A 17,376-nucleotide genomic window follows, 5' to 3' on the forward strand; every position below is an offset into this window, starting at 1 on the left:
CAATCCGATATGATGGTCTTTTTCTTTTTTTTTAAATGTATTTAAGTGTGAACACTGAGTTTATGGTATTATCCCCTCAAAAAAAAAAAAAAAAGATTATGGTATTTCAAATGGGTCCATTTTGCTTCTATAAGATTGTACCATATTGTTATTAACTTATGATCGTTGTTGACTATTTATTATTATTATTACTACGTTGTTAATACTTATCAATCATCATACACACGAGCAATTTTTTATTTTATTTACTTTCTGTAGGTAGCATTAGTTCACCATATGGAATAGTTTATCTTCTTCTTCTTCTTTTTTTTCCTTTTCTTTTTCTAAGAAGATGGTATAGTTTAGCTTGATATAAGTAGGCTTTGGCGGGTTGGAAAAATTCCCAACTACCGCCAACACTCCAAACTACCAAAATGTTGGGTTAGTTGAAAATTTGGGTTGTTTCAACTCAAAGAATTGGACGGTTTAGTTTTAGTTATGTGTTGTGTACTAAACTTCAAACTTTATTTTATCATTGACAAATAAATTTAAAAGTATTTCCCATAAATCCTATAAACCATTGAAGGACTTGCTACAAAAATATAAACCATTAAAGGAAATCATAGGAAGCGTCTACTTTCTCATAAATCAAACTACACACACATCTTATGTTGTGTGTGTGTGTGTGTTTGTTTGTTTAGACCCCTTAAAAACATATTGTTTACACCTAGTGAATTAGCCAAGTAGTTACTTAGGTTAATTATGAGATCTAGGTTAAATAGTAGTATATCATATCATGCAATGCGGAAAAATAAATAAGATAACGATATGATTACCAGAAAAAACCAATTAAACCAACAATTTCAAGGTAAAAACCTAGGGAGAATTTGACCTAGTTATCCTCAAGGTAAACAAATCTACTAGAAAGAATTGAAGTTTACAAAAGATTTAACTCCTAAACTTAATGCTACCTTCAGTAGAACTTACTAATACGACCACGTGCAGCTCCGACTCTGCGGACTTTTCTGATCTCTTGGATTTGCTGAACACAAGCTCCCACGCTTATGACTTTGAGATCACACTCAAAGGTTTCAAATCACCAATCGTTGTTGATCTTGTAGCAGCAACTTGATTCCACCAGTTCTTGATTGTAGATCTCTTGATCCGACAGATGCTTATTGAGTTAGAAGGTATAGAACCTCTCAAATCTCATAGAAGTAACTCACAAGACTTCCAAGAACTTCTAAAATGTAGTTAGAGTTATCCTTTTATACCAAGAAGTGTTTCACTTAAAACCCTAAACGTTTTTGTAGTGTTTGGATTGAAATAGAATTCTACAAAAAAAATCCTGCCTGCGATTTTCGATCAATCGAAGTTTAATTTCAATCGGTTGAACCTCACTAAAATTAATTTCTCCTTTCTGCAGCTTGTAAGTTCTTAAATCCAAATTTGTACTATCATGAGTAATGTCTAATACATAATCTAGACATGTTTTGATCCTAGTTTGCTAACATACATAAAAATAAAAATCTAAATATTTAATCTTAAACATTTAGAACCTAACAATATATATATATATATATATATATATATATATATATTATCATTTTCTCCACAAAAAAAGGGGTTTTAAGCATATCCATGTCATTATGAATGCTTATGAATATGTTAAAAAAATATCACATTTTCCATATTAACATATGTAGATCATGGAGTAAAAAAATAAATAATAAAAAAACTTAAATTTGATATGAGATATAGACTAACAAGATATGAATATATATTATAGGCGAATTGGGTCGAGTCTTAGTGGTTTAAAAAAAACACAACCTGCTATCCAATTCGACCCACCGCTTTAACACTTAAACCCACCCAACTTGCTTAGATATAAATATCATATTAATCTGGGGTGGGCCAGAGCCAAGCAATTCAGGTAGTTTGAGCTGATTGAGCGGGATATTGCACCGGCCCTAGATAAAAGTATAACTCTCCACATCTTTTATTGTAATGGGGAAGCTTTTGAAACGAAATTGCCCAATTAAGACCTACTTCTTTTACCTAACTCTCAATCCTTATTCGGTTAGGATCTAGAAGAGAAGAACCATGTTTGACGTTGTGTCTTGTGTTTCCATTAAGGTTTGACATAATTAATTGACTGGTTCATTTGCCCTAAGTCTGTGAGAGAGAGAGAGAGAGAGAGAGAGCTATTTAATAGCTAAATTTGTCCTGTTAATTTACTTGCTACGTTTGATATGGTATTATGCATCATATTTCTTATCTTTGATATACCTTTTAATACTAAAGGCCTGTTTAGTAGTAGTGTTTAAGTATTGTTGTTCAGTTTTTAATGTTATGAAAATACATGTTTGAATGTTATAGAAATACGTGTTAGAAGTGTTATTGTTATTGAAACACTAAAAATTGTTGTCTAAACAACAGTGTCAAACAGCCCCTAACTCTTGCACTATAAAAAAAAACTTTAGCATGGATTTGATTACCTTTCGTTATGCAAGATTTGATTACCTTCGTTATGCAAGATTTGATTACCTTCGCTATGCAAGAAGTGATAGTAAGTTGTAACAATAATCCATTATTTTAATGGACTACTTACAACCTAACCCACTTGGTTTAAACAACTGGTGGGACGATTAAATTCGATGCTATAATACGATTGAGAGTTCTTTCTGACTGTCTTGACTGACATAGTGAGGTGGGGAAGGTATAGAAATATATTCTTGACTTTTGTTCAATTTTTTTTTCTGTTCAAATGGTGAATCTTTGAATGTAGAACAATTTGTCCACTTCGAATCTTCTTCAGGCAATCCACAAATTGGTGATGACCAGCCCTTCAGAGTTCAATGCCACTTTATTTTGACTAGGAAAAAAAGTTTGAACAAGAGGCAATTGAGAAGCAACACTAGGTCTTACATGTGAATCTGTTGACATTGAACTAATTCCGCATCACTGTTCCATATCCTATCTGCCATTTCTCTCAGAAAAGTTTTGCCAAGAATTGAGGAAAATTTTCTGTATAAAAATGTCAACTAGAGTGTTTTGAACAAGTAAGGAAACTGGTTTGAAGTTTGAAGTTTGAACCAATTATTTTCTCAGGATATCTAATACATGACCATGTAAATAACAACTGAACAATAATTTTGCATTTCGTCAACACAAGTGGAAGAATAAACTAAAACTGAGCATGACCAGAAAAAGAAGGAATCTATCAGAGACAGACTGCTTACTTTAATTAAGGGAGAACCCACTTTGTATCTTTGAGTACTATTCCAGATTCTGACGGCATAACCAAAGTGCAACCAAATGGATAATTAAACAATAAATTAAGAATAATCTTTGATCTTATATTCCAACTTCCTCTGTGAAGATTTGATTCGGTATGCAATTTAGTTTTTATAATTTTAATTCTTCTGCAACTTGCATTGCGTGCTTAATATTCACCACCAATGCACAATACTAATTTAGTTTCTTTTCCCTTAAAAAAAAAAAGAAGAAAAAACAAATCCTCTTTAATGTTTGCTTTATCAATAGCTATTACAATTGGTTGGTACTCAAAACTCAATTCTGGTTCCACAGAGATTTACTCGAACACAGCATATGCCACATGAATTATATGATACTATATTGTGCAAATAATCTAATTAGCGAAATATTTAATTTTAAGGTCTTAATCTACGTCAGGTAGACTGTCATGGTTAATGAGGATTAAAGATGCTAGTCTTTGTCGCATTGGAATCATATCTTAGTTTCATTGTACTCAATGATTCTGTTATTTTTGTGTAATAACTTGTTTGTCAAGCAACTGTTTGTTTTTGCCAGTTTAATTAATATTAAGCTACTTAATTATCCATCTTTCCATATTGATGATGTGGGAAAGAAAAGATTTAATTTGTGCACGAGGAAAGCAAATTGTTTTTCAAGAAAAGGAACTTATTTCAGCGAATTTTTTAAGGTGCCATTACGTAGTTTATAGATATATAAAAATCATTTCAACGCACTAATGCTAGTAATATAACAATTTTTTATATAATTTTTTTCACAATTGCTGAAATGACTTGTTTTGGTTGTGACAATATCACTTTCATTGGGTGTTTTGCACTAACATACCTTTTTTTTATACACTAATCACAATCAGCCGATCATGTTAACAATTGTGAAAATATTGTATCCATAAACTTATTGTGTATATCATTGACATAGTTTACCCCCAAACCACTAGGTGGCAATTCAAATTATTACACACGTCTTTTTAGTTACATGACATATTTAATGACTCGTATGATTTAATATATGTGGACATGAATGGTTTAATAAGTTGTCACATAATGAATTGGACCTTTAAGGAAATTACTTCAAAACATTTTTTTTTTTTTTTTAAGAAATTACTTCAAACCAATTTGAAGGAAAACTTTGTCTATATATTACAATATAACTCTTTAATCTTTAATGTTAACTTTTCTCTCAATTTTTTTTTTTCCCCATACTTCCAATAATAATTCAAATTCCATTAATAGGAACTACTTGGCCGTTAGAACTTGGTAATGTTATATATATATATATATATATATATATATATAATTTTCTTTTAAAAAAGAAGAAGTTTTCAAAAGAGGCTAGTCATTAGTTATCTTAAACTAGCCTCATCCACATGTAGTATGCACATGCTTAGAATGTTGCCAAACATCATTTTCGATTTTTTTTTTTTTTTTTTAAATCTAAGGAAGTGGTGCCCTAACTTTTGACAATATTATCTCACTCCTTATCCATGAAATGACCTAGAAATCTTATAAATTGATAGTATGGTGGATTGAACTTGAGATCTTCAAGTTTACGTCATACCTTACATTAATGAACCCATTACCTCGGTACCCAAATAGGGCAAGGGTGAATTATGATAATTGGAAGTTAATAGATTTTTATTTCCATGTTTTGAATTATTAATAATCCCTTTGTACCATATTGTTGGCTATGCAATCTATTCTATTTGGGATGTCCGGTAATATGATTATGTTTAAAAGTCAATAAACACAACATTGATAATGTTTTCATTTACCTTTTACATTATTTAAAAAATTAATACCCTTCTTTCATTAATTTTTAAATTAAATCACATCCAATTAACTCAAGTAGTGAAATATTTTTTTGTCGAATAAAAATCTGGGTTTGAATTTCATCTATTCCAAAACAAATTAATGTGGGGGGTTTAGGTGATAGTCCAATGATAATAATATCCTATGTGGCTTATTTTACATGGGTACCTGTTGGGAAATAACAAAGCACAATCCTATGCACATAAAAATTTTTCAATCACAAATACTCATATAAGCATAACAACTGCTCAATCAATAACTACTAATAAGGGAAAATAATACCCAAGTTCAATATCATATACATAATAAAAGCTCCAATCTATTCACTCAAATACTAATCAAATGATAACGAATTCCTCATGAAGATATGCAACCAAGCTTAAACTTGTTGTAATGAAATATATATCTCCTCTTCATCATCTCATTAATGCATGGACATGTGCGCTTCCATGAAATCATAGAGAGAATGATGAAAAGAACCAATTGATGGCAAAGTTCCTTTGCAAGTTTCTCGAGCAAAGGTTGTGGAGGAAGCTCTGAAGATTCACTAAGAAAAACCTAATATGAAGTGGCTCCAAGGCTCAACCAATCCAATCATCCCCACTAACCCTTAATAGGAAACATCTTTTTCCATAAGTTTAAAATCCATCGGAACAGTGCAAACCAAACCCATGATAAAACGCATGATTCTTGAAAAACAAATAAGAAAATTAGGAACAATTGAAGAAATGTTTTCTCAAAAAGGATACTCACCAGCAACATGAGGGTCCAGATTTGCATCATCTGCTGAAGCTACAACACAAGAAACCCCTGGAACATGATACACACCTGCATTTTTGGAGAGCTCCCTTTTACAGACATCATCAAGTAAGGAAAAACGTTTGACCACCTTTATAGTTTCACCAACAATATGTACCTTAAAGAGGACACCTCCTACAATCATGATAGGAATGAAAATTTTGAAACAACATTTTTGTGGCAACTGTGAAGGTAATAAGACATGTCTTACAATTGCATACCATGGTTAACAAACTCTGAAGAACAAGTTGAGGTTCAAGTCTTTGAAGGGAGTTTTGATCAAATACGAGTGATAATTCATGTGACTTTGCACTTCCATTAGCAATTAATGGCTTTGCAACTAAAACAAATATGAGAATGTAAAATCATCACCAAACCATGACAAATCCACTACTAATGATTTCCTAAAAGCCATTTAGGTAGCAACTTTCAGCATAAATCCTAAAGCTAAGAAAAGAACCTTATAGATCCCAAATCTTTCTTCTTTCTAAGTAAACTATATAAATATTATAATTATTTAACGCTCATAAGTGAGCCTAGCACAAGAATTAGACATGTTTCAAGCAAAATCTTTAAAACCAAACCAACAAAAAATCAATTATAATCTCATTCATAATTGATAATCACACAAAATTCATTCAAGAAAGCACAAAAAGGTGGGCATAACCATAGCACATAGGAAGTATACAAAACAAGAGCCAACAAGGAACAAGATAAAGAAGAAAAAGAAAAGTAAAGTAATAGTTAAAATTCCATATCCAATTTTCTCAGTATTTCCAAACTAGTCTCCTTTAAAAAAGCACTCCATAAGTCAAATTAAATTAAGACCCTTTTTACAATTCACCAGTCAATTACACCCAAAAACTCCAAAAATCATTCAAAATCCATGAAACTCTAAGACATAGAGACCCACAACTGAACCATGAAATAGTTGCTAATTTTCAAAGATACCCACAACTTGTTTACCAAAATTAAGGAATACCCAAAAGGTAAAATGAAGAGAGATCATCAAAAGTACCTCAATTTAACACAACCAGGGAAGATGTGAACTTTGACACTCCCCAAAGTTGAAGTGTCAGACTTTGAATTTAGTTTCTTCTTCTATAAAAAAATAAAAATAAAAATAAAAACTTTGTTTCTTTCACGCAGTGTTTGGTAAACGCCTTGGACTTACAAGTTGAACAAAAGAGTGAGATCGTGCTCTTTTCTAATCACGTTTGTGCCTTCAAGATGAACCATCACTGGTACTTTTAGCATAACCTTCAAAACAAGACCCAACAGAAGTTAGCTCTTCAGCAAATGGCTTGGAGGCAATAAAGTCATTGAATTAAACTAAAGTTGAAAGAAAAGTAACAATTTAAAATGTTATGATAGTTCAATTATCACAAAGAGTCTTTTCTATCATTCATTTTTCCATTTAATTTTTCATTAAAAGATGTCAAAAATGTTCATCTCTCTGAAATTAATTTCCATGAAATACTTTTAGTAAATGTTTCACAAAATTTATTCAAAAATAATTTTCTAGCTTCTTTTGTATGCACTTTGTTTGATTGATCTTGAGCTTGGTGACTCACATCTAGTAATTCAATTCCAATGTTCATAGACTCTTTGGTCTTGTACATAATTTCTAGTCATTTTATTATTCTTTTGGCTAATTCATGCCTTTTTTTGCATGAAATAGTTTTTTTTTTTTTCAATAAATTATTCTTACCAATAAAAAAAATGATATATCATCCAAATATAAGAGGAAGAAAATGTAAGGGTTAAAAACACAAAATGCAACAGCTTTATGGGCCAGAGGATATGGTATTAATGAGAAGGTTAACCATGTCCAAGAAAGTAGAAACTGTTGAGAATGAACCTGAGATAATCAAACACAAACTAACCTGTTTTGCAGCATTGACAATTCCACTTGCTATTATATCACATTTCATTTTTCCTCCAAAAATGTTCACTAAAATTGCTTTCACCTTCTAGTTAGAAGTCAATATTTTAAATGCCTTAACCACCTTCTCTCTCTCTCTCTCTCTCTCTCTCTCTCTCTCTCTCTCTCTCTCTCTCTCTCTCTCTCAAATTTTAGATTTATACGGAATAATTTACAATAATATTGAATTATAGAAGTAAACACAAAATGAGAGAAAAGAAAGGGAGACTACTCACAGCCTTTTAAAGACCAGGAGACCCAAAACCGAAATGTTGGAGGGCTTTGTCACTTCACCAACCAAATTGTTTAGCTTCACAACAGTAACAAAAGCCAATTCTTTTGCTTAAGAAGCCTCTTCTGCCAATTTTTGATTCTACACACATAACCCACTATTCTCCTCTGAAAGATAAACATGTTCCAACTTAAGTTTCTCATTCTCAATTTCCTATCCAAACAAACAAACACAACAATAAGTTCCAAAAGTGCAGGCACTTGTCAAAATGTAGAATGACACATAAACAATGTGCTTTAATACCAGACAACTGTGTAGTATATTTTGCAGATGAATCAGAAAGTTTCACAGCTTCAGTGTGTCAAGCAGCTAGATCTGTAACGCCCCAAAATCAAAGGCAATAAAAATCTATTTAATCTGAATAATCCATAACAAATATTAAATAAAAGAAACTAGCAACCTGAATCTGATTACAAAAGTCAAAGCTCTAATTCACCAAATACAAAACATCCACAAAATAATTCTCCAATACAAAGTTTAATGCCATAAAATAATAATAAAATCCTCAGTTCCACAAAAACAGTTTGTAACTTCTGTCTCCCAAGAATCTCTACTCCAGTAATCCACCTAATGTATCTGTAATGGGAAATAAAGGGGGGTGAGATAACTCAATAAGTGGAATTTACTAACATTGGGGTGTGGAAACAAACCTTTCAAATAAATAATTCTTTCAACAGATTCACAACTTATAACTCATCAATATTTTGGCATCAACTATTTCATGTAAAGGAAAATAATATCTTTATATTGTGAGCCATCATAATATATATATTGATACCATCACATAAACAATTTCCTAGGCTTTTCTCGTGGTCAACGTTTACGCCCCGTTGACAGGGTTGTGCTATCCCCTTTTTGGGACTAGAACCTCCTTTCATCCCATTTCTTAAGGATGGCTCCTTTGGAACCTAAAGGTACACTCCCTTGCTAAGGAGCTTCCTTTTGGATCCTCAATAGTATACTCCCTTGCTAAGGAGCTATTAAATGTGCACTGTCCCCTTTTGGGACCGTCCCTTGCTAAGGACTAGCTGCAGCATGATTGTCCCTTGCTAAGGACTAAATACCATACTGAGCTTCTAATCACGACTTGCCATAGGTTTTCAAAACATATTCAATATGCTCACAAAATAATCCATTTATACTTCTCAAAATATAAAGACATATTCACACATACAAGTTTAAATAAAATTAGGTTGTCCCACAAGTTTTTCATAAAACGAATAGCCAATGTGCACATCAAACATTTGTAAAATATTCATTTATATATAGAATATCAACATATTCTTTCATATAAAATAGTTTAATAATTAACACTGTTTTGGGAAAACCCCCAAAATTAGTAAACACCACTTACCTCTTAGCCGCAAAAATAAAGGAAATCAACCTCCCTTGAATCACAACAATTCAGTAGAATTAGAACCTGAAGACTCCAACTCAACGCCACAGTGAAGAAGGGCAGAATTCAATAGTCGGCTGAAGCAAATAGAAATCCCATCAGCAAAACACGTGTGACCTAAGAGGAAAGGCTAGGGTTTTCAAGGCCCATATATGTACTATGTCACCCCACTTGGGCTTCATATTCCATAGTATTTATCTTCTTTTTATTACCTTAGGCCCAAATTAATTTAATCCATTTTAATTATAGGCCTCCATTAAAAATTTACGTATAATAATTTAATTGGTATCAAAATTATGGGGTGTTACAAGATCTTCTACAAGGATCACATTCTAGTCATTTGTGAATTAGATTTTGTCAAATAGATTGCCATGGTGTAGAAGACAAGGTGTTATTTGCATGTTATAAACATGAGTCTTAAATTAGGCCAAAAATGAAGAACTCATGATAAGGACAATCAGGTCACTGCTATAATAATCCAACTTTAATAAACCACAATTCCACACATCACAAATTTTCAATCACAAATACTCGTATAAGCATGACAACTACTCAATCAATAACTACTAATAAGGAAAAACAATACCTAAGTTCTATATCATATACATAATTTAAATTCAAATCTACTCTCTCAAATAATAATAAAATAATGATAAATTCCTCAAAAAGATATATAACCAAGTTCGCAATGAAAAGTATCTCCCCTCAACATCATCCGTAGCCCAAGGCATGCAACATTTTAACCTGAAATAAAAAGAATAAACCATTGTAAAGGTCAACTACAGTAGATGACAAAAATGTGTACAAAATACTTTTAATATCCAAGTAAGACTTTAACATTTTTATTTTTCAAAAATACCATAGCTAAGAAGATATGAAAGTTTTATTTATTTAACAAAACTTAACCTGCATCAAAACTCAACTTAATCTCCATCCCCAAGATCTCCAATAGATTCATCATTGCTAGATAAATCTTTTTCCTGATCTGAACTTGAAACATCTTCATCACTATATGTTTCTTCTTCATGGTTGGAGTTTGTATCCCATTCCTCATTAGACAAGTCATCATTGATGAACATACTTCCATCAAGTTTCACATGTACATCATCAACAGGTATTAAGTCCCCCAAATCTATTGCTGGCACATCATCTCTGTGTAACAAAGTTGAGTTTTCATTATTTTCTTGTTGAACTGTTGCATTAACCCGAATACATTCACTTTCTTGGTATACCTCATCACCATTATCTTCTTCATTTTCTTCATGCACTTTCTCTATGTCTGTGGGAATATCATACATGTTTTTATGCATCATTTGTTGCACCACTCACCGACTACTGCTGTAACATCCGTCTCACTTAAATTTATTTTAATTGCTTTTAGAGTGGAGTTGATGAAGTATTTAATTTATTTTGGAAGTTATATTACTTTATATTATGATATTCTAAAAAAAAAAAAGGGTAACGTGTGTAGTTATTTTTGTGTGGATTATTCATATTTAACTTTTAGTTTCCTTATTGTTTAAGGACAAGGGTAAGAGACTAAAACCTATTTGGATTAGGAGTTATAAGTGTTACTGGAATTCTTTAGAGTCCTAGCCAATCTAAACAACCTTAATTTGAGTTTAATTGTGAATTAAAGTCTTGGAAGCTTATTTGAGGTTTAGTGGGTCTTAAACTCTAGCCCAAGTAGGAGTGTTATTCAAGAATTCTAATTGGAGTGGGATTGATATTCCTAGACTGAATTGGAGTGTTATTTTAGAGGTACACATACTGGATCTTTTTAAGTCAGCCACGTGAAAGGGTTTTTCTTTTATTTATTTTGAGAGCAGCGACTTGCTATTTCCCTAATTGCTAAGCTTCACGAGGACGAAACTGTAGAGGTAATCCTTTATACGTTGAACTTGATCTTTCAGTCTATTATAGCATGTTAAAATAGATAGATAATGTACTCAATCGGCTAAGGTGGATGATTGTTAGGGAATATCATAATGGGTCCATGTCCCATTGATTTAATTCAATTGAATAGTACATTGAACTTTACTTGGGTTTCTATAAACATGTTTAGCATGTACTGAGGGTTGTATCATATTGATTACCTGTTGGATTTGCAGGCCTTTGGTTTAACAAAGGTTGATATAATTATTAGATTAAATTTCTAATAGTCAATACATGCAATAGATTGCTATACGGGTAGAGATTTTTATGGATGCTATACATATATTTGGATCTTATAGAGTATTTCATGGTGGTGGTGAAGTGTTATATGAAATCTTAAAGAAAATATAAATCTGACACTTAACTAGACAATGGTGGTATTGGTATTAACCTGTTAGGACTTGATGAAAATCTTGGTGAACCACCAGCATGCATATTCTCATTAGATGGTATCCTTACGGGTTGTAATACCTCTATTAGCCTCAAAGACATAATAGTAGTACGGAGAAGTAATATGTTATAGAGGATTGTAGAGATGTTTAAAGACTAGTAAATTATTAGGAAGTGTCCCTTACATCCTTATGGTATACGTCAAGGTGGATTAATTATATAATTATGTTACTCCTTTACTTTTAGGTGTGGAGGAAAAGCTCATTTGATTTTGGATCTAGACTACGAGTATTAGCAACTAGAGGTAAGTGAACTTTAGAACATGACGTCTCTCAAGACGTATATATTTATATATATTTTTGGTATATATATATATATATATATATATAATTGCAAAAGTGAAGTTTCCAAAAACTTATACCATTGTCTATGCATGATACATACTAGAATTTTATTATTTCTTGTATATTATTTTGAAACTGTATATGCTAAAGAATGACTCAAAACTATATTTTTGAGAAAGTATTTGTTATATGATATATGATTAATATTGGCAATATTGTAATATAGTAAAAATGTTTTCAAATGATTAGCTAGACAGTCTGCAACCTTTGCCAACACAGGGTTAAGTGTTGGTCTTCGGCTGATGTAGTGTTATTGTGGTGTGGTGTAGTGTTATTGTTTGCTCTTTGGAGCCAGTGTTGCCTCTTTGAGGTTAGTGTTATTGTTCCCCATGGGAATCACCCACCGAGTGGTTAGCAGCTTATGTCTTTGTCTGACTAATGTTTTCCGTATCGAACTACTGTTTTATTGTTATTGACCTTTATAAGTGGAAAAATTGTTTATTACTATAATATATTGTTTCTACCTATTTAGTGTATTTTGGCTAACTAAAGTGGTTATTATTTTATTTATTGATTACAGTGTTATAGTAAAATGTTTTACTCCGGACAGTTTACAGAATTTATTATATTACTGTTAAATCTATGTGCAAGTGTTTTGTAAAGATTATATTTTGTCATAGATACTACTATTTTGTTTTGAGAGACATCCTCATGTTATGTAGTCTCTTATTGGGCTTCTAGCTCACCCCCCTTTTTTCCACCCTTTCAGATTAGAGCAGTGGTATGCCTTTTGATGGTAGATCAGCAGAGCCTTAAATTGAAGACTTCTTTTGGAGCTTTGTTAGTTGGGGAACTGTTTTAGTATTTTTTTTTTTTTTTTTTTTTTTTTTTTGGATAGTGAGTTTGACAGTTGTGGAACTCTTTGAGATTGTATTTGGAGACTATTGTTAAAGTTTTTGTTTCTATGGATTTCATAGGAAAGATATTGATGGATTTGAAGTTTTTTTGTGGATATTTAATTACGCTCTATTCCATTATATTATTGTTAATTATTTCTAAGACAGATTGTGCATCTAAATCCTTGTTATGGGTTTGGGGTGTTACAACTGCCCAATTTGGTATAATTCAAGTAAAAAACTTGTGAAGCTTGGCATGCTAGAATAAATGAGTCAGAATAATACCATGTACGAGATGTATTTACACTTGTAAAATGCTCATCCCTTTGCATTCCTGTTCCATCCCTAGTGTCCCACCAATCACACTCAAATAAATATACACGATTATTGCCCAAGTAGGTTAGCTCCAAAACATTCCTCAACTCACCATAGTAGTCAGTTTTTGTTACGCCATCTTCACCTGAAACAAAGACACCGCTATTTTGAGTACGACGAGTATATTCATGGTCTTTGTGTAGAACCTAACACCATTCACAATGCAACCTTGGTAAACTGCAACTAGAGCATCAGATCCACATGCAAGACTATATAATTCTTTTGACACATTTGTTGCATTACTCCCACATATACGATTTCGGAACCAATTTTCGAATTCAACTTCATGTTTATGATCAATGTCAATGATGCCTTCTCCCTAGATCTCCAGATAATGCTCACTACATTATAAATACATATAAGCACTTCATTTTTATTTTCAAGTAATATAAAATTTTTCTATAAAAAAAAAAAAAAAAAAAAAAAAATCAATGGATCTTTAGATAATGCTTACTATATAATAAAAACATATAAGCACTTCATTTTATTGCTAAGTAACATGTAAATTGGAAAAAAAAAATCAATGAAACACTTACATTTTGTACGAATCAATTTTTGAGCAATTGCTAAGCATATACCATCGAGCCCGTGTGAGATGCATATCATCAAGTCTTACATATTTTGTTGCTCCTAAAGGACATACTGGCTATGAAAAAACAGACAAGCCTACATCCTTTTCTACTTGGCACCTGTCGCTATTCTGCTCCTCACAACTCCATACTGTCTCAATCTCACGAAGATACATGGAGTAGAATGTCAAACATTCAATAGATAAATATCTCTCAGCAATTGACCCTTCTGGACATGCTCTATTTCGCACAAACCGCTTTAATTTACCAAGAAACCTTTCAATTAGATATATCCAGCGAAATTGAACAGGGCCTGCAAGCTCTACCTCTCGAGGTAAATGAAGAGCTGGATGTACCATTATATCGAAAAAAGCAGGTGGAAATATCATTTCTATTTTGCATAAAATCATAACAATGTCTTCCTTCATTTGATTTAAGACATCTAACTTCAATGTTTGTGAACGCAAGTCCTTAAAAAATAAACACAATTCAATTAATGTTGTACGTATATTATCATTGAAATATCCACGAATTGCAACAAGAAGTAATCGCTATAAGAGTACATGAAAATCATGGCATTTCATTCCTGAAATCGTACCCTCATTGGTGTTCACGCATCTACTAATGTTAGATGCATACCCATCAGGAAACTTCACATTTTTCAACCAATCACAAAAACTTGTATTCTCAGCTTTTGTCAATGTATACTTTGCTTGTGACATTTTTGTAGATGTACCAATTTCTATAAGTGCAAATCTTTACATGTGTCCATATCTTCTAAATTCTTTCGTGCATTGGAAGTATCTTTATTTTTTTTCCTTTTCCACTGGCATACATCAATAGCCTATATAGCTACTTTTTTTTTTCTTTTACATAAAAAGTCAGAACTGGGAACTGAGATGATGATGGGACGTCTCAAAGACACTACCCCTATTGAATGCAATGACCAAGGGGCTTATTTTGTGGAAGCTCAAGTTAACTGCTCACTTGTAGACTTTTTTATCCAACCGAACATTGGTTTTGTCCTTTTTTTTTCTTCTTTTTTTTTTTGATAGGGGTTTTGTCCTTTTTTTATGTGCCTGACCCAACGTGACTTTACTTCTTCCAAAGTTTTAAGTTTCAACTTTAGCCTCTTTATTAATTTATTTTGAATAAAATAATCTTATATTTTGTTTTATTGTTTTGTGTGTCTGACATCCACTAACGTGACGATCAATACAAACTTCACATCTTTTTTTTTTTTTTTTTTATAACTTTAAAAAAAAAAAAATTCAAATACGGTACACCAAAATAATATCAAATGTCTAAATGGGTTTATAATTTTACCATGTGTACGTAGTCTTTTGCTTCATGAGTTGTAGAAGAATAGTAGTAACAAAACTAGGGAAATATTATGGTTCATGCAATCAAGCTTAACAAATTTGGATCTCCATCCGTCAGAGAGAGAGAAAGGAGGGAATGGAGAAGATAGATTGAGAATAAAAAGACAAGTTGCATGTGTGAGTAAAAAAACATAAAAAGAAAGATGAAAAATCTAAGATTGCGTGTCTGAGTCAGTGTATAGATAAAGATAATTAGTGTAGAGAAAGAGATGTGATGAAGAACAGAAATAAAGGAGTTAGATAGAAATGAAGATGTGTGGGGATGAGAAAAAACAAGAGAAAAAAAAATGATAAGAAAGTAAAATATAATAAAATGTTGGAAATAGAGATGGTTTGACTTTGTACATGTGCCTAGCCTTGGTTTGCCAGTTTCCTACATTAAAAGAATTAATTAGTATTTTAATTAAAATAATAGTAGTTTAATTGATTTGATTAGATTAATTTTAAAATAAAAAGTTCTATAAATATAACTCTTATGTTTTTAACAGTAATAGGTTATGAAGAATATATATATAAGTAATATGTTTTTAAAAGTAAATAGTTTTATATATTTTGAAATCCGAAACATCCTGAAATTAGGGGTGTCCACGGGTCGGGCCGGGTCAGGTTTATGCCCAACCCGGAATCGACCCGAATGATTCGGGTGGAGGAAAATGTGGCCCAAAACCGACCCGGAGAGGTGGTCGAATTTTTCGGTTCGGGTCTCGTCGGGTCAGTATCGGGTTTATCACCGGGAACGAAATCTGGTTGGATCCGGCGAGATCTGGCCAAAGTCTGGTTGGATCCGTCGAGATCTGGACGAAATCTGGCGAGATCTGGTCGGATCCGTAGAGATTTGGCCTATATTTCGTCGGATAACGGCGAGATCTCGCCTGATCTGGTCGGGAAATCGTAATACTTCGCCGGAAAGATAAAGGATTCGGTTTGGGTCAGTTGTCACGGGTTTGGAAACCAAAAACCGACAACCGACCCGCGTGGGGTCGGGTTAGCTTCGTCGGAACCCGCGTTCGACTGCCGGAGTTGTCGAATCGAGTGGCAGCGGGTCGGACACGGGCGGGTTGGCCAGGTTGAGCAGGTCTCCGGGTCTGATGGACAGTCCTACCTGAAATGGTACACCAAAATTGGCCAGTACCAAAATATTTCATTCAACTAGACAAATCGAAACGGGATTTGAAATAGTTTTCATAACATTGGAGAGAACATAGCCATACAGGTACACAACACATGTCCATCACGCGTCATCCTGAGATTTGAAATCCAACCGATGGATTTGAAGAATGTAATGAAAGGTTAATTCTAGTAAATTATGGTTACAATCAAATGGTTGGATTTAGAGAAAGGCGTGGTCAAAATTTAGTTAAAGTTGGTCAAACCCAGTCAAACTTAATAGATGTTCTCGAGACCACTAGACTTAGTGAAATTCATATTCGAATCTTGATCATTGGGATTGAAGAGTATGGTAACATATTGGTGTTGGTGAAATTTGAGAACAATTGGATTGCTAGATTGAGAGAGGAAAGCCATACAGGTACACAACATATGTCCATCACGCGCCATCCTTAGATTTGAAATCTAACCGTTGGATTTGAAGAATGTAATGAAATGTTAATTCTAGTAAATTATGGTCACAATCAAATAGTGGATTTAGAAAAGTGCACGGTCTAAGTTTAGTTAAAGTTGGTCAAACCCAGTCAAACTTAATAGATATTCCCGAGACCACTGAACTTGGTGAAATTCATACTCGAATCTTGATCATTAGGATTGAAGAGTATGGTGACATATTAGTGTTGGTGAAATTTGAGAACAATTGGATGGCCAAATTGAGAAAGCATAGCCATATAGGTACACAACATATGTCCATCATGTGCCATCCTTAGATTTGAAATTTAACCGTTGGATTCAAAAAGTGTAATGAAAAGTTAATTCTAGTAAATTATGGTCACAATTAAACGATTGGATTTAGAGAAATGAGTGGTCAAAGTTTAGTTAAA

General features: G+C 32.6%; 1 pseudogene; it reads right to left on the bottom strand.

The window, feature by feature from the left end:
* Window positions 1-5,293: 5,293 nt before the first annotated feature.
* Window positions 5,294-7,816, bottom strand: LOC126696409 (inositol-tetrakisphosphate 1-kinase 3-like; annotated as a pseudogene).
* Between the last annotated feature and the right edge of the window lie 9,560 nt (window positions 7,817-17,376).

Source organism: Quercus robur, chromosome 8 (assembly GCF_932294415.1).
Source record: "Quercus robur chromosome 8, dhQueRobu3.1, whole genome shotgun sequence".
NCBI classification, from domain to species: Eukaryota; Viridiplantae; Streptophyta; class Magnoliopsida; order Fagales; family Fagaceae; genus Quercus; species Quercus robur.